This window comes from Mesoplodon mirus, assembly GCF_964341445.2.
Source record: "Mesoplodon mirus genome assembly, chromosome: 2".
Taxonomy (NCBI): Eukaryota; Metazoa; Chordata; class Mammalia; order Artiodactyla; family Ziphiidae; genus Mesoplodon; species Mesoplodon mirus.
The window spans coordinates 8,934,014-8,956,511 of NC_138977.1; the positions used below are offsets into that span (position 1 = coordinate 8,934,014).

Here is a 22,498-nt window from a genome sequence, read left to right on the forward strand (position 1 = left end):
TGACATGTGACTGACTAAAGAGAATGACATTGCTCTAAGTCTGCTCGTGTTAAAGTTCAGTCTGTAAACTAGGAAACAAAGAGATTTCGTAATGGTTTTACTAGCCCCAAACATATTTGTCTGATAGAATTATTTTCAGTCTTGCAAAGTTTGGGAAATGATTTAGAAATTGGACATACTCTTAAAGAAGCAATTGCTATCTAGGGGTTCAGCTTATTTGAAGAAAGTATATATATATATATATATATATATATATATATATATATATATATACTGTCCATATGTTGCATTGTGACTGTTAGGTTTTCTTTATAATCATCACCAAATAGAATTTGAAAGAGCTTTTTGGAAGCCACATTCCAGTCCTGATTTTGTGATCCTGGACAAATCATTTAAGCTCCCTGAACCTTAGCTTTCTCACTTTGTAAGCCATTTTCTTACTTTTTCTTAATTCTCAAGGCTGCTGTAAAGATTAAAGATAAAATTTGTTAAGTACCCAGCACAGGACTTGTACCTAATACAAGTCAGTACATGACAGAATGTGTTCAGTAATTGTGCTGTATGTAGATTGCTGTGGACGAAATGAGAGTGCCCACCTAGAGAGCTTGGTGTGCTGCCTGGCACATAACACATACCCTTAAAGCAGCAGCTGTTATTAGTTATAATTAACTGTATTGGTTATGACGGTATTACCATTCCCAGGACCCTGACCCCGGTCCTGTAGATGTTCATGAAACAGGTGTGGTTTAACTGTTGACCTCAAAGAAATCATCTTGCACTTCCTCCTTCATGTGGTCGTTGTGATGTGATGCCCGGTGCTCCAGGTCTCCTGAAAAGGAAGGGGCTGTTACAAAGGTAGGGAGGCCAGAGGCGGGTGCTGCCAGGCACCTCTGAGGTCACGAGTCAGGGATCAAATGAGCCTGTGTCGTTAGAGCAGATGCTGAGTCCTGGCTGCACCACATATGCTTCCGCATTTCTGCAGTGGCCTTTCAAACCTGCCCCACCCCTAGGATTTGCTTTTGTCAGGACAACTAAAATGGGTTGTGTTTGTTCCTCCATGATTTTCGCCTGTGCTTGGAGCTGGCGGTGGTGAACAAAGCTCTACCCGAGAAGCATACTGCACCGTGATCAGTATTCTTTTCTTTTCTGTAAGCAGAATACCTACCCATCCTTTTTTTTTCTTTTCATTTTTTTAATCTCAAAGCCATATCCTTCTGTCCTTAATGCTTTCTAATTTTCAGGCAAACAGGTACTCTGAACGTCGATCAAAAGTAGCTGTTGTGCTAAAAATGTTTGGGTTAACTTGGACTTCTGCTTTTGTACTTTGCTTTTGCAATGTTCTCCCATGAAATAGATACTTGGGTCCTCCAATAAAATACTAATGTGGTATCTAAGTAACCATCGTAGTGTAAATCCTTAGTTATTTCCATAACATGGTAGACCTATGCTTTCTTGGAATTGCAAGACCTAAATACTCATCCTGACTCTTCCACTGAGACATCCCCAGGCCTCAGTTTCCGTAGCTCTTAGATTAGGGAATTTTACTTCGAGCTAGGCTGTTCTATCATGCCTGGGTCAGACCTGGCTTCCTGCCTGCAATCTCCTAGGTAGCATTTATAAAAATGACCTCTTTGCTGCTTTCTTATCTCAGTGAGATGGCACGGATCACCCTTGTCCCAGGAGCACCCTTATTTCTACATACAGCAAGGGGTGTTTGGGTCCTGTTGCTTGAATGGACTTGTTAAGCCCTATAAATTTAGTGTATCAGTTTTCACAAGATCCAATTCATGTTTCTCTCTACTGGTGACCTGACATCTCTGGTACAGAGGATATGCCTGGCAGTGACCTGAGCTACAGGCCGATAATTATCCTAATGGAACTTCTCATCTGCATAGCAATGAAAGAACATCACAATAAGTGTGAAGAATTCATATTCCAGAAAGCAGGGGGCAAATTTCAGGTAATATCACTCAGAGTTATATTCCTCTTATTTCAAGATGAAATACAACAGATTAAAATGCATCTATTTGGCATGTAGAAAATATATCTATCCCTTTTGTGATCACTGTCAAAATATTTCTTCTAATGATTTTAAACACACACACACACATAACATCTCAAATAGAATACATGAAGAAAGCCCTATGAAATAACATTTTTTGTTATTATATCCAGTATTTGTATTTAAGAATAAATTATTGCAGACCCGGTGGTACCCAGGTAACTAATGAACCGAAGATGAAAACTCTGGCTTTGAGAAGCCGTCTGAAAGTTCTCTTGTACACACACTTGACATTTCTTTTATTGTTCTTGCCTTTGCCCTGTCTCAAGCTCTTCAATGTACTTGCATCTACACACAGGCTGAATTTGATTCATTGCTTTTATTAGTGCATTTGCCATTGATTGATTAGTTCTTCGTATTAGTACTTTTTCTACTGATTGATTGCAGATGAAGTGACTATTTGACCTTTAATTATGAGGCTTCCTATTGAAAATGACATTGAGCTATGGCTTCACATAATCCATCTGGAAAGCCTGACATGATGCCATTCCCTGGAGTTCGTTCAGGAAGAAAGAGGAGGCCTGGAGGAAGTGCAGAGCTTTCGCTGTGCTTCATCTGAAACAATACTACAGGGCTTGTTTGCTGCTCTCCTGTAGTTGCACCTCAGGGTTGGAGATAATTATATTTTGTCAAGACAGCATCACTGGCTGTGGGTTGCTCCAAAAGCCGTGAACTCTCCCAAATTATTTTCTAGTTTGATGGTGATTTTTGTATAATGATGAGAAGATATTTTACATGGCAGAGGTGGGAGAACAGCTTGCACCCTAGTTACCAGTGGTTCGGTGCTCACTCAGTCAATAGAGCTCATCACAAAAGACATTTGATCCGAGGGACCCTGTGGAATTAGTATTTTACTTTTATTTTATTTATCTTTTTCTCTTGAGTGTTCAAATCACTTTGGTATCTGGAGTTCTACTATATAGAAAGCTTTTTCACTCTTCCTAGAAAGAGAATGTTTAAGGATGTTTGAGATCCTTAAGTTGAGTGTATGTTTATATTAGTTTTTCATGTTTCCAAATGGCAAAATGAAAGCGTATACTCCTAGAGCATGTCAACCGACAACTGGCAATCAGTTGTGAGACCAGTTGTTTGTTTCCAAAAGCTTTACTGAATTGAAAGAATGCTCTTTAAGTTTTAAATAGAGTGTCGTGATCAATGTGTATTAAAAGTCCACTATGGGTCTTACCATTTATAGACGTTTGTGTACAAAGACCAATCAAGGCATCTGTTCCTCACATTGAACTTCATTATGATTCTACGCTTGCAGTTACCCAGCTGAGCTGTGATAGGAAACTACGCGTTAAGCAAAAAGAATATAGCGTTTTGATAGACATAGGATTCTGGAAAGAGTGGAAAGAATACATACCTGATTCTATTTGGGATTCAAGTTGCAGTTCTCTCACCAAAAGCTGAACAAATCATTTAACTCCTATCAGCCTCAATTTCCAAATCTGTAAAATGAGAAGATGGAAGAGATGATACTTGAGATTCCTTCCAGTTTTAAGTTCCTATGAGTCTTTTGCTCAGTGACTGATATTACCACCATTCTATAATAGTTTCCTTGCTCTGTGTGAAAAGGAAGAGAGTTCTTGAAAGGACAGCTATGTAAATAATGTTACAATATTACAAGAAAGGAAATATGACTGTTACATCTTCCTAAAGAGGCTAATAATTATCTTCATACTCTCCAGAGAGTTTCATAGGAGACACAAACTCTGAAAAGGATCTCGTTTTCAATTTTACTTGGAAGCTTTTCAAGAGTGCTAAAGGATTACCCTGCAGCTTGGGCTGAAAAGATCATTTAATAACATCTGGGTTATTTTCTCCAGAGGAAATGGAATTGAAATAGGAAAGTTTGCATTTCTGTTTTTCTTTCCCCCTAAAGCTTCTCTGCAGTTCTATTTGGCACATAAAGACTATTATCTTGATGAAACTGCCCTACAATTGGGAAGCACTTTTTTTAAAGCCTTTAACCCATTAACTCTTGTTACCTAAATAACCTTGAATATTAGCAAATCAGTAATTATTATCTTATTTTTCATACAAAGAAATGAAGCGTAGAAAAAATTCTAAAAATTTATGCCAGGGCATATAACTAACAGAGACTAGATTCCAGGTCTCCTACTTCCAGAACTGCATTGGACAATAGGATGTGAAAGCTCTTTGAAGACCCAAAAGTGCTGACTGATTCTGAGTGTTCTAAGTGTACACTCTCAGTGTGGGTTTGAATCATTTTATTGATTGTTTAAAAAAGAAAATTATTTCTGATTACATTGCTAGTTATAAGACAGTTTAAAAATCTTTGCTGTCTGTAATTGTGGCTATATGTATATATTCCTTATGGCCTGTCATAAACTGGCACACAGTCCTTATATTTTCTTTATTAACAAAAGGTTATATTGTAGTTAAAGTGTGTCTTGAAGAGCCAGCCCTTACCTTTCAGGGGCATCAGTGTCTGTACTCTGTTCTTGCAAACTGAGAGCCACAGTGCTGTTTAACAATAAACTATCAAAGTAGAAATCGAAGTCCCGAGTAAAGACAGAAAATAGAAGTTTGTCTCTGAGGCATAAGCGTAAATATATTTTTTATCCTGCAGTTTGCTCTTGGCGTTTCAGTTCTGTAAGGAAAGACAGTATGGGGTCCTCTACCACCTGACAGATTTTTTTTTAATTGAAGTATAGTTGATTTACAATATTGTGTTAGTTTCAGGTGTACAGCAAAGTGATTCAATATATATACATATATTCTTTTTCAGATTCTTTTCCATCATAGGTTATTACAAGATACTGAATATAGTTCCCTGTGCTATATAGTAGATCCTTGTTGTTTATCTATTTTATGTATAGTAGTTTGGAGCTGTTAATCCCATACTCCTAATTTATCCTTTCCTCCCCCACTTCCCCTTTGGTAACCATAAGATTGTTTTCTATGTCTGTGTGTCTGTTTCTGTTTTGTAAACAAGTTCATTTATATCATATTTTAGATTCCACAAATAAGTGATATCATATGGTATTTGTCTTTCTCTGTCTGACTTACTTCACTTAGTATGATAATCTCCAGGGTCATCTATGTTGCTGCACATGGCATTATTCCGTTCTTTTTTATGGCTGAGTAATATTCCATTATATATACATAGACATCTTCTTTATCCATTCATCTGGCATCTGACAGAGTCTTAAAGATGCCACTGAAATTAAAGGCCCAGTAGGATTTACCACCATAGTGAAAACAAGTTGGGTAGTGTCTATCCTTTTGTACTGTTTTCTGATCCACATAAAGAAAGAGAGAGATGCAAGTTCTCAAAGTGATACACTTATGTTTGGAGCTTTGCAGATTATTTTGTTTTGAATTTTTGATTCTGAATTTGGTGTCTGAACTTCATCACTAGCATATCCAGACTTCGTAATAAAAATTTAGAAAGTCCCCAGGTTCTGCGTAAGTATCAAATGAAAGACATTAAAACCTCTTTGAAGATTCCCTAGCCTGATGCTCAGGTACCATTCTTCTGAACGATAGTGCAGGAGGTGTTTGCAGTATGTGGTGTTCACCAGGACCAGTGCCCTGATGCTCGCACATTTCTGCTCCTTCTCCACGTTTCCTGTGCCGGGGACTGTCAGACATTTTTAACCACAACCTGCAGTTAGAAATATATTTTACAGTGTGATCCAGAAAACATTTGCATGTGTGTAAAAGTTTGACAAAACAACATTCACTCTCACTTCTCGTGATACATTCCATCTTCTAACCAAGTGCTAGATCAAAACCCATTACATTGATTCAGCAGCTCATTAATGGGTCATGATCCAAGGTCTGAAAAATACTACTTCACATCTTGCTTGGTGAAATTTTACCCCCTTTCTCAAATAGTTACCATGTAGGCTTTGGCTACTGCTGTCCCTTTTTCACAGAACTTTAACCGAAATTTCTGATACCATGTAGGAACCAGAGCTAATTTAAGACTTGGAATAATTCTTGAATTGCAGTCAGATCACCTCCATTTAGATTTTATTAATCCAGCTTATATAACAGTTTCTATACCTTTTATTGACTTATTTTTTAAATTGTTTCTCTATTCAACATGTTTTCAATTAGTAATAATAATAATAACAATGGAGATTAATTGGGTACTTAATAGACTAAATGCTTGTTACAAGAAGTAATTTACTTGAAAATATTTTATGCTGATGGTTAGTGTAGACTTCAGCGCCCAGGACAGCCCACTGCTCTCATGGAAAATTCTCACTGGAGTGTTCAGCTATTATTTTATCAAAAAGAAAGTACTCCAGAGGCAGCTACAACAGATGCTTTTGTTATCTATATCTCTGTCAACCAGAGACTTTACTAATTAGCATAATGAATTCAGAAATAGGTTTTTATTGATGAAATTACTGACTTGTTGCCTTGCATGGTAAATGTAATAAATGGACCCTCATTGATATGTAGCCTGCCTTAAAACTTTAGAGACACACTTCCCACTTGCTAGAAGAATCTAGCAAATCCCATGTCCTGAATATGCAATCCCCAGGGCTGTGCTGAAGGCCTGATCGCTACCAGTTTTGTGCTCAGCCTCTGTCGGGAGGCCCTGTAGTCACCTGAGGCTGACTGTAAGGGTTACTGAATCCTGCTCTGAGAGACCCTCTCATGCAACATGCTAGTGAGAGCACTGACAAGGTCAGAGCTGGGACTTTAGTTGACACTTTTACTGCTAATATATGTTAACCTAAAAATGCCTGTATCTGTGGCAGCTTGCTTTCATTCAAAGCTGCTGGCAAGGTGGTGGGAGTGGGGAGTACAGGTAATTTTCACCTACCCTTCAAATTTCTTCAGCAACTGTACTCTATCTGCTGGAAGAATCTGGAGCTTATGCATGACAAGCCTGGTGCAGGTCACGTTCCAACAGTCCTTTCCATGTACCAGCTCACCTCACTACCACAGTCACCCCCCCAAGGGAGGTGAGGTCCAGAGCGATAAACAACTTGCCCAAATCACATGACCCCAAGTGGCAAAGCCAGAAGTCAAGCCAGGTCTGACTCTTAGCCACTGTGCCGAGCTGTAATGAGAGTTCTGGGGAAGGTCCTATGCTGTGAAACCCAGGCTCTTGTATCAGCCCTTGGTTGCTAACATGAAAAGTCTAGGCTAGATGATCTCTGGGATCCTTCTAGTTCTAACATTCAATAATTTTCTGATTTTGAAAGACTTAAGTGTTAACTTTAGAATCTTGAGTCATTCAGAGGGACAGTGTAAGATCAGCATTTCCCAAAGGGTGGCCCTTAAAATTAGAGCAAATTGCTTCCAAAAAAACCCATTACGGGGCCTCATCTGAGGCCTACTGATTCAGAATTTTTAAGAATAAGACCCTGGAGCCTGATTGTAACACATTGCAAAAAAAAGGGTATTATGCACACAAAAGTGTAAGAGCCACCATATTAGATCCATCCATAATCACCTCTCAGCTTCCAGAGAACCTAGCTCACCCACCCAGGTTCTTAGGCGAGCATTTGACCTAGCAGAACATTCGGTCAAACTTTGTGTAGGTGCTTAGTGATGATGGTGGGAACCAGTTTGCACCAACCAAGGTTGTTGGTTTTCTGTTTTTTGTGTTTTTTTTTAACTTTAGCCTAGCCATGGTGCGCCCCACTTTTAAATACTTTTTTATCTCATCATTAGCCAAAATGAGATGCTTAGAACATAGAGGCTTATGACACACCACTAAGTACTATAAAAAGGTAAACAACAAACATTTTTTTTAAAGACTCAGTAGGCCTGGACTCTGATTTCCAGGAATCACCCACTTCATTCCATGGCCTCATGGTCATGTCTAGGAAGGATAAAAACCTGCACTGATTTTTCTAATCTGTAGCTGGAGTTCCCATATTTTTGCCTTCAGATGTTCTCTTGAGTCCTTTTTCTACCAGTCTGGTTAAACCACTGTGCTTGGATGTGGAAGTGTGCCAGTATTTCACAAGGTATAACCCGAGCAAAAGAAAACCATCCATTTCGTGCCCATCATACCAAGCACTCCCTCCAAAAGAGGGGGCTTTCTTCCTCTAAGACCATGTCTTCCTGGCAAGCTGATGGTCAAATTTAAGCATATTTAAAAACAATTTCAGAACGCCTTACTATTTGAAAGTCATCCTTTTAAAAAAACCCATTATGAAAGGAAATATATATGATTTTCCCCCAAAGTCTCACAGTGTAATTGATACTGTAGAAAGATTTAAAAAACAAGAACAACACACAAAATAGAATTATGCTTTCCAGAAGTCAGTGCTCCAAAAGGGACAGCAGCCCAGATAGAACCATACACACTTATCAAGAGGTTGTAAACAGATGGAGGCCAATGGAGGTTTGCACGGCATCCGAGGTAGAAGTTTCATTTCCCGTGGCAGTCCTCAGCAGTCCCCATTCTCAAAAATTTTAGGAATGCTTCCGACCTCATCCTAGATGATTTCAGTGACAAAGCCCTTCCCTGCTCAGTCCTGTGGACTACCGCATTTGAACCCCGCAATACTGATTCATAATGCTATTCATAATAATAATGATAGCTATCATTTTGGAGATGCCGACTTTATGCCAGGCACTGTACTGGGTACTTGATGTGCTCTGTCTCACTGAAACCTCCAAGTACCACTTGAGATAGTTATTTTAACCTCATTTGGAGCAGATGTGGAAACTGAGGGTATTCGGGTCAGGTCACCCAATCACGTAGCTGGTGGGTAGCACTGTCAGAATTGAAAACCAGGTCTCTGACATCAAAGTCCAGGTCCTTTCCATCACACCACCCAGTCCTCTAGAAACAGCTGCAGTGGTGCATCGTCTGCTGCTCCCTCGGTCTCAGGATTGGAGCAGGAACAAGAGCGGCCAAGGCTTACATGCGGCAGCTTCACTGCAGCCGAGCTCACTCGCCGTTGCTACCCTACAGCTCAATGGCAAGGAGACAAAAAATCCCACATAGGGCTTCCCTGGTGGCACAGTGGTTGAGAGTCCGCCTGCCGATGCAGGGGACGCGGGTTCGTGCCCCAGTCCGGGAAGATCCCACATGCCGCGGAGCGGCTGGGCCCGTGAGCCATGGCTGCTGAGCCTGCGCATCCGGAGCCTGTGCTCCGCAATAGGAGAGGCCACAACAGTGAGAGGCCCATGTACTGAAAAAAAAAAACAAAAACCCACATATTATACAGCGGCACCTCAAACTATACACCGAATCCTTACCCCTGTGCCTCTCTTAATGTCAATTTTTAGTGGTGGAAGCTTTTAATTCTGCAGTTTCATATTTCTTTCAAAATAAAAACCACCGTGTCATAGTTAGAAGGAGCTCTAAAGAGATTCATTTTACATGTTAATAATCAACTCACATGCCCGAAGCCAGATGCACCCCGTGCTTCTGAAAACAGGAAGTGAGGGGACCACATTCTGTTGTCCTGGAGCTTGTCCTTTCTGAGGAGGCCTTTGCCACATCCAGGAGGGCCCACCACAGCCCGTCTCCCGGGGCTCTCTGTTCATCCCTACACCTGCTGTCAGTTGCAGAGGGGATTGTTTATTATTATTAATATTTAGAAAGGTTGCCTCTAGCGGTACTAAAATGTGCATCAGAGAACAACAGTTGTTTACTGTGTTTGAAGTGAAGGATCTCACCCAGGAGAGCTCCTTCACTTGAAGTTTCTCTCTCTCCATCTCTACTTGCAAACAGAGATTGATGAATAACAATTATTGTTTCAGAGTCGCATCTCTCACATTATTTATTTGGTTATAACTCTTCCCAGAAATTCCCTTAATTGAACCAGACACTATAAACCAGTTTGCATGGATTTGATGACAGCCAGCTCCATGCTTCTTTACAATAAAGAATAAAGGACTCCACGGCTGCAGAATGAGGTGACACCCACTGCCTCCTTGTCCCCATCTATAGACCTATTCAAACAATTCCAGCCAGATATTAAAGTTAGCTGCCCATTTTTTAAAGCCATGCGGGACACAGTAGGTTTTTGACAAATTGCCTTGGAGGCAGGAGGAGATATAAAATTGGACATAAGGCTTCCCTGGTGGCACAGTGGTTAATAATCCACCTGCCAATGCAGGGGACACGGGCGAGCCCTGGTCCGGGAAGATCCCACATGCCACGGAGTAACTGAGCCCATACGCCACAACTACTGAGCCTGCACTCTAGAGCCCGCGAGCCACAACTACTGAAGACCAAGCACTTAGAGGCCGTGCTCCGCAACAAAAGCCACCGCAATGAGAAGCCCGCGCACCGCAATGAAGAGTAGCCTACGCTCACCACAGCTAGAGAAAGCCCGCAGGCAGAAAGAAAGACCCAATGCAGCCAAAATAAAAAAATAAATAAATTTAAAATCAGACATAACTCAGAAGATTCCTGGGCCCCAGGACGCCAGCTTGTTTGGACCGTCACCTCCTGAAGCTGAGCCCGCTCATGGTTTCGGAGCAGTGCCACTTCCCAGAGCTGCCTTTGCTTCAGGTTTGCGCTGCGTACTAGTACCCTACTCTCTCTGCTAATACTACTACCATACTCTAGTACTGCTAGAGTAAGCCTTCTGAATATTAATAGTAACGAAAACCAACGCCTCTGCAACTTACAGCGAGTGCAGGAATGTGCGGGAGTGAACGGTGCCAGTGGAAAGATGCTTTGCCAACATCATTTACTCCATTCATGCGTTCATCCAACAAGTGTTTATTTCATGCCTACTATGCGCCAGGCACTGTGCTAGGCCCTAGGGTAGTACAGCAGTGAGCAAAACACGAAAAAGCACTCCCCCTTATCCAGCTTCCTTTCTAGTGGGTCCAACAGACAACCACTCAGACATATTGCCCATCAGATGATGGGACGTGTGTGGAGAAAAAGAAAACCAGAAAGGAGAATAAGGAGTGCCAGAGGGAGGCGGGGACGTTTTAGGCTTAAAGGGGGCTTTGGGTCAAAGACCTGTAGGAAAGAGGGAGCAAGCCACGTGATATATAGAGGAAGGAGGCTCCAAACAGGGGTAAGAGCGAGGGCAAAGGACCTGAGGCCACGGTGTGCTCGGCAAGTTGGAGAAAGAGGAAGGGGCCGGCATTCGGGGAGCAGAAGGGGTGAGAAGAGAGTTCTAGGAGGCGTGGTAAAAGGTCACGGGAGAGTGCCGGTGATACTGTGTGAGACCTTATCCACCCGTTGTGAGGACTCGCCCGCTATGCAGAAGGAGAGGGGTTTGAGTGAACAAGTCACAAGATTCAGCTCCCACTTTGGCTGCTATGTTGAAAAAGGACTGGGCCTGGCTGGGGGGAAGGGTGCAGCAGGGAGAAATAGGAAAGCCAGTTAAGAGCCTTTAATCCAGACGAAAGCTGGGGTGGTGTGGTTAAAGGTAATAGTGGAGTGGTGAGAAACGTTGGATCCTGGTTGTATTTTGAATGCAGAACTACTGGGATTTGCTGACGAATTGGATCTGTATGTAAAAGAAGGAGGAATTAAAGGCGATTCCAAGGGGTTTGGCCTGAGGGGCTGGAAGGATGGAGTTGCCATTTACTAGACTGCATGAGAAACAGATTTTACTGGTGGAAGAGGGATGTGGGGAAGATCAAGAGTTCCATCTTGAACATGTTAAGTTTGAGATGTCTTTTCGACATCCGGAGAAGAGTTGTCTTTGAGTCTAGATTCTGGTCTAGGCTGGAATTTTCAGCATATAGATGTTTAAGCTATCAGGCTCCATGAGATCACTAAAGAATGGGTAGACAGAGGAGAAAAGGGCTCCGAGCACTGGGCCCTGAGGCCCTTCAGAGGGGGGTTAGGGAGGCTACGAAATTACTTTGAGTATAAAATGATAATGCAATTAGAAATCAGCCAGACATGTAGACGTCCAAACTGGCTAGCCTGTATTTTTCTCCCATATCACAAGGTTGAGGTGATGATTGAATAAGAAAGTAGATATAAAACCACTTTGAAACATTAAAAGGAAAAGGGTCTGGCATTCCTATGGCACCTACTACGTGCCAGGCACTGCATCAGGCATATGGGTTGCCTTATTATCTCATTGGATCTTCACAACAGCCCTTCACAATAGCTATTATTGATCCCATTGTCCAAGAAAACTGAGCCTCAGAGAGGTCAAGTAAATCACCCCAGTTTACACAGTGAGGAAAACCGCAAAGCCAACACACAGTGGCCATCTGTCTACCTCCAGAAAGCCCCAGAAACCTCTAGAATCCTCTTGCTCTCCCTTACCAGACAAACTTCTCAGCCCAGCTCACACTGGAATCACCTGAGAGCTATGCAAAACTGTGCCGGGACCCTCCCCATACCTGTTTGCTCAGAATCTCTCAGGATAGACCCAGGTATCACAGTTTTTAAAAGCTACCCAGGTGATTCTAACAAGCAGCTGCTGCTGAGAACCACGGCATCATGCCACTCCCTTTATTTGTACGCATGCGTGCTCCGCTGTGTTCCAGAAGGATCCAGGTGGGATTACACCTGCTCATTTGTTAATAAAACCGACCATTTGTGCTGATTTGTGAAAACCACAATTCTCTGTGTTGTGATTAGATATGTTAAACTGTTCAGAATTTAAAGAAAACCAAGGGGATTAGAAAAACATCGTTATTTCCAGAAATGGCTTCCAGGGTACTCTTATTTTCTTCCTCTGCCTAAAAGTCTTCTGAATGAGGTCTTCACTCCCCAATTTTTATATCACTGAAAACAAATGAGGGCAGAAGTAGGTTAGCGGGACAACATCTAACCAAGTTAAACCACGGAAACGTGAGTCAGACTTTTATTTATTTGTTTGTTTGTTTGTTTGTTTATTTAACTTGTGCTGTTGTTTCTATTTTTATTTTTTGACTTTTTTTAACATCTTTATTGGAGTATAATTGCTTTACAATGGTATGTTAGTTTCTGCTTTATAACAAAGTGAATCAGTTATACATATACATATATCCCCATATCTCCTCCCTCTTGCATCTCCCTCCCACCCTTGCTATCCCACCCCTCTAGGTGGTCACAAAACACCGAGCTGATCTCCCTGTGCTGCTTCCCACTAGCTATCTATTTTACATTTGGTGGTGTATATATGTCCATGCCACTCTCTCACTTCGTCCCAGCTTACCCTTCCCCCTCCCCGGGTCCTCAAGTCCATTCTCTATGTCTGCATCTTTATTCCTGTCCTGCCCTTAGGTTCTTCAGAAACGGTTTTTTTTTTTTTTTTTTTTAGATTCCATATATATGTGTTAGCATACGGTATTTGTTTTTCTCTTTCCGGCTTACTTCACTATGTATGACAGACTCTATGTCCATCCACCTCACTACAAATAACTCAATTTCATTACCTTTTTATGGCTGAGTAGTATTCCATTGTATATATGTACCACATCTTTATCCATTCATCTGTCGATGGACACTTAGGTTGCTTCCATGTCCTGGCTATTATAAATAGAGCTGCAATGAACATTGTGGTACATAACTCTTTTTGAATGACGGTTTTCTCAGGGTATATGCCCAGTAGTGGGATATCTGGGTCATCTGGTAGTTCTATTTTTAGTTTTTTAAGGAACCTCCATACTGTTCTCCATAGTGGCACTATCAATTTACATTCCCACCAACAATGCAATAGGGTTCCCTTTTCTCCACACCCTCTACAGCATTTGTTCTTTGTAGATTTTTTGAGGATGGCCATTATGACTGGTGTGAGATGATACCTCATTGTAGTTTTGATTTGCATTTCTCTAGTGATTAATCATGTTGAGCATTCTTTCATGTGTTTGTTGGCAATCTGTATATCTTCTTTGGAGAAATGTCTGTTTGGGTCTTCTGCCCATTTTTGAATGGGTTGCTTCTTTTTATGATATTGAGCTGCATGAGCTGCATGTAAATTTTGGAGATTAATCCTTTGTCAGTTGCTTCATTTGAAAATGTTTTCTCCCATTCTGAGGGTTGTCTTTTCGTCTTATGTTTTCCTTTGCTGTGCAAAAGCTTTCAAGTTTCATTAGGTCCCATTTGTTTATTTTTTATTTTATTTCCATTTCTCTAGGAGGTGGGTCCAAAAAGGATCTTGCTGTGATTTCTGTCATAGAGTGTTCTGCCTGTGTTTTCCTCTAAGACTTTTATAGTGTCTGGCCTTACATTTAGGTCTTTAATCCATTTTGAGTTTATTTTTCTGCATGGTGTTAGGGAGTGTTCTAATTTCATCCTTTTACATGTAGCTATCCAGTTTTCCCAGCACCGCTTATTAAAGAGGCTGTCTTTTCCCCATTGTATATTCTTGCCTCCTTTATTAAAAATAAAGTGACCATATGTGCATGGGTTAATCTCTGGGCTTTTTATCCTGTTCTATTGATCTATATTTCTGTTTTAGAGCCAGTACCATACTGTCTTCATTACTGTAGCTTTGTAGTATAGTCTGAAGTCAGGGAGTCTGATTCCTCTAGCTCTGTTTTTCTTTCTCAAGATTGCTTCGTCTATTTGGGTCTTTTGTGTTTCCATACAAATTGTGAAATTTTTTGTTCTAGTTCTGTAAAAAATTCCATTGGTAGTTTGATAGGGATTGCATTGAATCTGTAGATTGCTTTGGGTAGTATAGCCATTTTCATAGTGTTGATTCTTCCAATCCAAGAACATGGTATATCTCTCCATCTGTTTGTATCATCTTTAATTTCTTTCATCACTGTCTTATAGTTTTCTGCATACAGGTCTTTTGTCTCCCTAGGTAGGTTTATTCCTAGGTATTTTATTCCTTTTTGTTGCAATGGTAAATGGGAGTATTTCCTTAATTTCTCTTTCAGATTTTTCATCATTAGTGTATAGGAATGCAAGAGATTTCTGTGCATTAATTTTGTATCCTGCTACTTTACCAAATTCATTGACTAGCTCTAGGAGTTTTCTGATAGCATCTTTAGGATTCTTTATGTATAGTATCATGTCATCTGCAAACAGTGACAGCTTTACTTCTTATCTGATTTGGATTCCTTTTATTTCTTTTTCTTCTCTGATTGCTGTGGCTAAAACTTCTAAAACTATGTTGAATAAGAGTGGTGAGAGTGGGCAACCTTGTCTTCTTCCTGATCTTAGAGGAAATGGTTTCAGTTTTTCACCATTGAGAACAATGTTGGCTGTGGGTTTGTCATATATGGCCTTTATTATGTTGAGGTAAGTTCCCTCTATGCCTACTTTCTGGAGGGTTTTTATCATAAATGGGTGTTGAATTTTGTCAAAAGCTTTTTCTGCATCTGTTGAGATGATCATATGGTTTTTATCCTTCAGTTTCTTAATATCATTTATCACATTGATTGATTGATTTGCATATATTGAAGACTCCTTGCATTCCTGGGATAAACCCCACTTGAGCATGGTGTATGATCCTTTTAATGTGCTGTTGGATTCTGTTTGCTAGTATTTTGTTGCAGATTTTTGCCTCTATGTTCATCAGTGATGTTGGCCTGTATTTTCTCTCTTTGTGACATCTTTGTCTGGTTTTGGTATCAGGGTGATGGTGGCCTCATAGAATGAGTTTGGGAGTGTTCCTCCCTGTGCTATATTTTGGAAGAGTTTGAGAAGGATAGGTGTTAACTCTTCTCTAAATGTTTGATAGAATTCACCTGTGAAGCCATCTGGTCCTGGGCTTTTGTTTGTTGGAAGATTTTTAATCATAGTCTCAATTTGAGTGCTTGTGATTGGTCTGTTTATATTTTCTTTTTCTTCCTGGTTCTGTCTTGGAAGCTTGTGCTTTTCTAAGAATTTGTCCATTTCTTCCAGGTTGTCCATTTTATTGGCATATAGTTGCTTGTAGTAATCTCTCATGATCCTTTGTATTTCTGCAGTGTCCATTGTTACTTCGCGTTTTTCATTTCTAATTCCATTGATTTGAGCCTTCTCCCTTTTTTTCTTGATGAGTCTGGCCAATGGCTTATCAATTTTGTTTATCTTCTCAAAGAACCAGCTTTTAGTTTTATTGATCTTTGCTATTGTTTCCTTCATTTCTTTTTCATTTATTTCTGATCTGATCTTTATGATTTCTTTCCTTCTGCTAACTTTGGGGGTTCTTTTTGTTCTTCTTTCTCTAATTGCTTTAGGTGTAAGGTTAGGTTGTTTATTTGAGATGTTTGTTGTTTCTTGAGGGAGGATTGTATTGCTATAAACTTCCCTCTTAGAACTGCTTTTGCTGCATCCCATACGTTTTGAGTCATCGTGTTTTCATTGTCATTTGTTTCTAGGTATTTTTTGATTCCCTCTTTGATTTCTTCAGTGTTCTCTTGGTTATTTAGTAGGGTACTGTTTAGCCTCCTTTTTTTTTTTTAGATTTTTTTTCCTGTAATTGATATCTAGTCTCATAGCATTGTGGTCAGAAAAGATACTTGATACAATTTCAATTTTCTTAAATTTACCAAGCCTTGATTTGTGACCCAAGTTATGATCTATCCTGGAGAATGTTCCATGAGCACTTGAGAAGAAAGTGTATTCTGTTAGTCTGGGATGGAATGTCCTATAAATATCAATTAAGTCCATCTTGTTTAATGTATCATTTAAAGCTTGTGTTTCCTTATTTATTTTCATTTGGGCTGATCTGTCCATTGGTGAAAGTGGAGTGTTAGAGTACCCTACTATGATTGTGTTCCTGTCAATTTCCCCTTTTATGGCTGTTAGCATTTACCTTATGTATTGAGGTGCTTCTATGTTGGGTGCAAAAAGATTTACAATTGTTACATCTTCTTCTTGTATTGATTCCCTTGATCATTATGTAGTGTTCTTCTTTGTCTCTTTTAATAGTCTTGTTTTTATAGTCTATTTTGTCTGATATGAGAATTGCTACTCCAGCTTTCTTTTGGTTTCCATTTGCATGGAATATCTTTTTCCATCCCCTCACTTTCAGTCTGTATGTGTCCCTAGGTCTGAAATGGGTCTCTTGTAGACAACATATATACAGGGTTTGCTTCTGCATCCATTCATCCAGTCTACGTCTTTTGGTTGGAGCAGTTAATCCATTCACATTTAAGGTAGTTATCAATATGTATGTTCCTATTACCATTTTCTTAATTGTTTGGGGTTTGTTATTGTAGGTCTTTTCCTTCTCTTGTGTTTCCTGCCTGGAGAAATTCCTTTAGCGTTTGTCATAAAGCTGGTTTGGTGGTGCTAAATTCTCTTACCTTTTGCTTGCTTGTAAAGGTTTTAATTTCTCTATCGAATCTGAATGAGATCCTTGCTGGGTAGAGTAATCTTGGTTGTAGGTTTTTCTCTTTCATCACTTTAAATATGTTCTGCCACTCCCTTCTGGCTTGCAGAGTTTCTACTGAAAGATCAGCTGTTAACCTTATGGGGATTCTGTTGCGTGTTATTTGTTGTTTTTCCCTCGCTGCTTTTAATATTTTTTCTTTGTATTTAATTTTTGATAGTTTGATTAATATGTGTGTTTCTCCTTGGTTTTATCCTGTATGGGACTCTGTGCTTCCTGGACTTGATTGACTATTTCCCTTCCCATATTAGGGAAGTTTTCAACTACAATCTATTCAAATGTTTTCTTAGTCCCTTTCTTTTACTCTTTTTCTTCTGGGACCCCTATAATTCGAATGTTGGTGTGTTTAATGTTGTCCCAGAGGTTTCTGTGACTATCCTAAATTCTTTTCATACTTTTTTCTTTATTCTGCTCTGTGCTAGTTATTTCCACTATTTTATCTTCTTGGTCACTTATCTGCCTCAGTTATTCTGCTATTGACTCCTTCTAGAGAAGTTTTAATTTCATTTATTGTGTTTTTCATCACTGTTTGTTTGCTCTTTAGCTCTTCTTGTTCCTTGTTAAACGTTTCTTGTATTTTCTCCATTCTATTGCAAGATTTTGGATCATCTTTACTATCATTACTCTGAATCCTTTTTCAGGTAGACTGTCTATTTTTCTTCATTTGTTTTGCCTGGTGGGTTTTTATCTTGCTCCTTCATCTGCTGTGGGTTTCTCTGTCTTCTCATTTTACTTAACTTACTGTGTTTGGGGTCTCCTTTTCGCAGGCTGCAGGTTCATAGTTCCTGTTGTTTTTGGTGTCTGCCCCCCACGGCTAATGTTGGTTCAGTGGGTTGTGTAGGCTTCCTGGCAGAGGGGACTAGTGCCTGTGTTCTGGAGAATGAGGCTGGATCTTATCTTTCTGGTGGGCAGGACTGCATCCGGTGGTATGTTTTGGGGTGTCTGTGACCTTATTATGATTTTAGGCAGCCTCTCTGCTAATGGGTGAGGTTGTGTTCCTGTCTTGTTAGTTGTTTGGCATAGGGTGTCCTGCACTGTAGCTTGCTGGTCATTGAGTGGAGCTGGGTCTAACATTGAGATGGAGATCTTGGGAGAGCTTTTGCCATTTGATATTACGTGGGGCTGGGAGGTCTCTGGCAGACCAATGTCCTGAACTCAGCTCTCCCACCTCAGAGGCACAGGCCTGACACCCAGCCGGAGCACCAAGACCCTGTTTTTCAGGCCTCAGAGGTTGGAAATTAAAATTCCATTTATACTTACCTGTGAAACTGGTATAAAATTGTCTTGTTTTTCTGCCAGAGGTCTAGCCAAGGGGGTTGGTTGTTAGCCATCCCTGAGCTGCTGCTATTGCCTTTGTGTTCAGCGATTTGGAAATGCCCTAGTCTATGTGGGTTCCCTGAACCCATCACTGGGACACTGAGAAAACTAAAGAGTTCTTATTTGCATATATTATTTAGTTGTACATCATTTTGGATGACTCGTTCTACAAAAAGGACAAGAATCTTTCCTTCTGTGTCTCATAAAGCAACAATAGAGGTTCTGATGGTGGAGTCACATCAAAGATAATATGGCGGGCTTCCCTGGTGGTGCAGTGGTTTAAGAATCCGCCTGCCAATGAAGGGGGCACGGGTTCAAGCCCTGGTCTGGGAAGATCCCACATGCTGCGGAGCAACTAAGCCCGCGTGCCACAACTACTGAGCCTGAGCTCTAGAGCTCGCGAGCCACAACTACTGAAGCCCGTGCACCTAGAGCCCGTGCTCCGCAACAAGAGAAGCCGCTGCAATTAGAAGCCGGTGCACCACAACGAAGAGTAGCTCCCGCTCGCTGCAACTAGAGAAAGCCTGCGCACAGCAACGAAGATCCAACGCAGCCAAAAATAAATAAATAAATAAAATACATTTTAAAAAAAGATAATATAGAAGTTTTCCATTACAGATGGAATGACACGAAAAGAACAGGGAAGCAAATAAAATGTAAATCACTGGCAAGGGTAAGGCAGCTCAATCTGTGTATTAAAATACCTTGGAGAATTTGAGCAAAAGACCAGTCATTTAGATGGGAGTGAATGAGAGCAGGTCACATGGTCCGTGACATCCTGTCCACCTTCCTAAGGGAATCTGCAGGAAGTAGACTCGCCAGCCTTTGGAACATTCCAGAATGGGTTTCAGGGGAAGTCCTAGAATAGCCAGCATTACGAGCAGAATGTAATTCTGGGGGCTGTGCAGACGTACCACCTGCCCCAGCAGACCACACGTTAGTGGCCCTCACTCTGATGGACAGCAAGCCAAGCCATACCCATCAACCTGGAAGTAGGTGGCCTTTCTTTTTACCCATTCTAAAAGAGAGACAAAAGTTAGAATAACCCAGATGCTCACTGCACCCATTTTGCCCAGCAGCCTTGCAGTGCTGCATTCCCTCACTGCCCTGTGCCATGATTCTGTGGTTGGGTGGAATTTGCTCTTCACCTAGCTTTGGCATGGTACTCTCCGTCTTCTCTCCCTAGTCAATAAGAGCATAAATTCCGTGAAGGCGGGGTTGGGGGAGGGGTATCGGTTTACCCACTTATTCACTGCACCTAGAAGTGTATCTGAAGACTTACTACTTACCAGACATTGTGTATTGTTTCATTTACTGTTTATTAAGAAAAAAAACCCTACAAAGTAGGTACATTTTACAGATGTGAAAACAGAGGTTCAATCACTTGCCTAACCAAGGTAACACATGTGGTAAGTGGTAAGCATGGGATTCCAACCCAGGGCTCTCTGTGTCTTGTATCAGGCTTTGTAACAGCTACCTGTACTGCCTTGTGTAGGCTACTGGACATAATAACTTATAAATTGCTGCATGAAACGACAGCTATATTACTGAACATTAGCTTGCTTTAGGAAAATCCTAACTGAAAGCCTTTTCTAAACAAATTCCAAAACTGTTGGTGTACCTTATCATGGCACCATTTTGTGTTCTAGAAATGGCATTCAAGTACCCCTTTGTTTAGTAACTGAGATAAATCAGCACCAGTGAGTTTGACTTTCTGTGACTATTTGTCTCTGAAGAGAAAGTGTGTGTGTGTGTGTGTGTGTGTGTGTGTTTGTGTGGGCGCATGTGCGTGGGGTCGGAAGGGGACCCAGACTGGCATTTAGTGATGCCTGAAAAGAGTGGCTATGGTCCTCTAACAGTGGCTGCCTTCTTCAATTACATTATGATTGGGGAGACCTTCTATCCCAATGACTCTTAAAGGCAAACATAGGCTTTTGAACTGAGAGATGCACTAAGAAGGAGGAGATAGAATTCAAATAACAGCGTGTAAGATGTTTGGAGAGTAAAATTATGGATGTTTCTAACTAAGAACAAACTAAACAAAAGTGGGAAATCTCCATGACGACTGAAGAGCTAAGCAGCTCGATGCCAGATTTGCCAGCAGCTCTCTCCAGAACTCAGTGGAACATCCGAGAAATAATTTAAATGGAAAACAAGTCATGTGAATTCAAGCGAATGAACCTTTGAAAGACAGGAAATGATCCAGGTGATTGGCGTATACTCTCTCTTAGCGAAGTGGGAACGTAAGTGACATATTCAAGTTCAAAAACACAAAGGGTGTTTTTCAATATATTTCCTCTCCTACTCCACTATTCAATACTCATTTCAAAGTTTGTTTTCCACAGTCAGACCAGTTTCTTTCCTTCCTGCCATATTGAATATATTTTTCTCCTGTGAAATACAACCCTCTCCCAGAGGGGTGTGCGAAGGATTCTCTTTTTAGTCCAGTAAAGCAACTAGTATTTGTTCTTGTCCTGTCTTTTTTGATGGGAAACATTGCTTTAGCACCTATTCTTAAATAATTAATCATTCATGTATTGAGTACCAGTCCTGTGCTTAAACACTGCAGGAGATTAAAAGAAAAATATAAGGCTTTGTCTATTTTCAGGGGCAAACAAAACCTACACAAAAGAAAATAATGGCACCATAAGCAAATGCTAAATTATGGAGTGCAACTAGGAAGAGAGGCTTCATTCTTCAGAAGAGGAAGAAATCAGTAGGGAGGCCACCTTCACCATGGAGAAAAATGTAAAGCTGAGCCCAAAACAACCCATAGGATTTAGTCACCCAGAGAGAAAGGACAAGATCGAGGCAGGGGCTCAGCTTTTACAAAGACAAGAAAGTGCTAGGCCTGAGCCAGTGACAGCAATTGGCAACTGAGAGTTTGCTTTAATGGAGTTAACATAGGTTAGTGATTAAAAGTAAATAGACTGTGGTCTAATTCTGCCTCTACCACCTACCGGATGTGTGATCTTAGGCAAGTCACATAACTGCTCTACCCCTCAGTTGCCTCATGTTTCAGTGGGGAAATTGCCACCTACTTCTTAGGGCTGTTTTAAGGATTAAGTGAGATAATGCAGGAAAAGCACTTGGCAGGCAGGAAGCACTTACAAAATGGCAGTCGTTGCAATCCTTTTTTACTGACGTTGAGGGGGTAGGGGATTTGATGAATGGGCACTGGGAAGTCATTGTAATTCTTGAGCAGGGTATTGGCTTTAATTAATAGGGGTCTTAGGAAGATTAATCTGGCTGTGGTTTGTAGGATTGATGAAGGGAAGAGTGAAGACAGGGGGTTATGTCAGGAGGCTGAAAGAGTCATTTGGCTTGATTTTATGAGGAACCGAATTAGGAAGGTGGCAGTGAAAACGGAGGGGGAAGGACAGTGCTTGACAGAGGAAAGAATCTCCAGAACTTGGTGACTTGATCCACAAGTAGAAAGACAAATGGGGTTAGTCAGAGATGATCCCCAAACTCTGAGTTGTAGAAACTTGGTAAGCATGCACCAGGCCGGCACGCACTCTCCGGACGAAGGAAAGCCAAGGTGATTGGGGCAAGTGCTACAGAAAGTGGGCCCCAAGAAGGCAGGGGCCTTGTCTGTGTTATTTTCCTTATATCCTCAGCACCGGGAACAGTAAGTCACATACAGCAGAGGCCCAGAAAGTATTTTTTGAATGAATGAATGAATGAGTAGGTGGTGAGAGCATCATGCACCTACAAGTAAACTCTGAACAACGATATAAAGTAGATGGTGTTCATGTTGTGAGCAATAGAGCGGCCTTCCGTGAGAGGTATATAAAGGTCCATATTTAATCGAGGAAGAAAAATGTCTGTTTCTCAAGGAAAAATTTAAAAACTGTCCATTCAATAGAAAGTAGGAACTGTTGGAACACTGATACAAAGGGAATTTTCTAATTCAGAG

General features: G+C 40.8%; 1 protein-coding gene across 5 annotated transcripts in view; it reads left to right on the forward strand.

The window, feature by feature from the left end:
• Window positions 1–22,498, forward strand: part of SLC10A7 (solute carrier family 10 member 7) — a 252,926-nt gene that overhangs the window by 217,710 nt on the left and 12,718 nt on the right. The gene's annotated exons all lie outside the window — the stretch shown is intronic.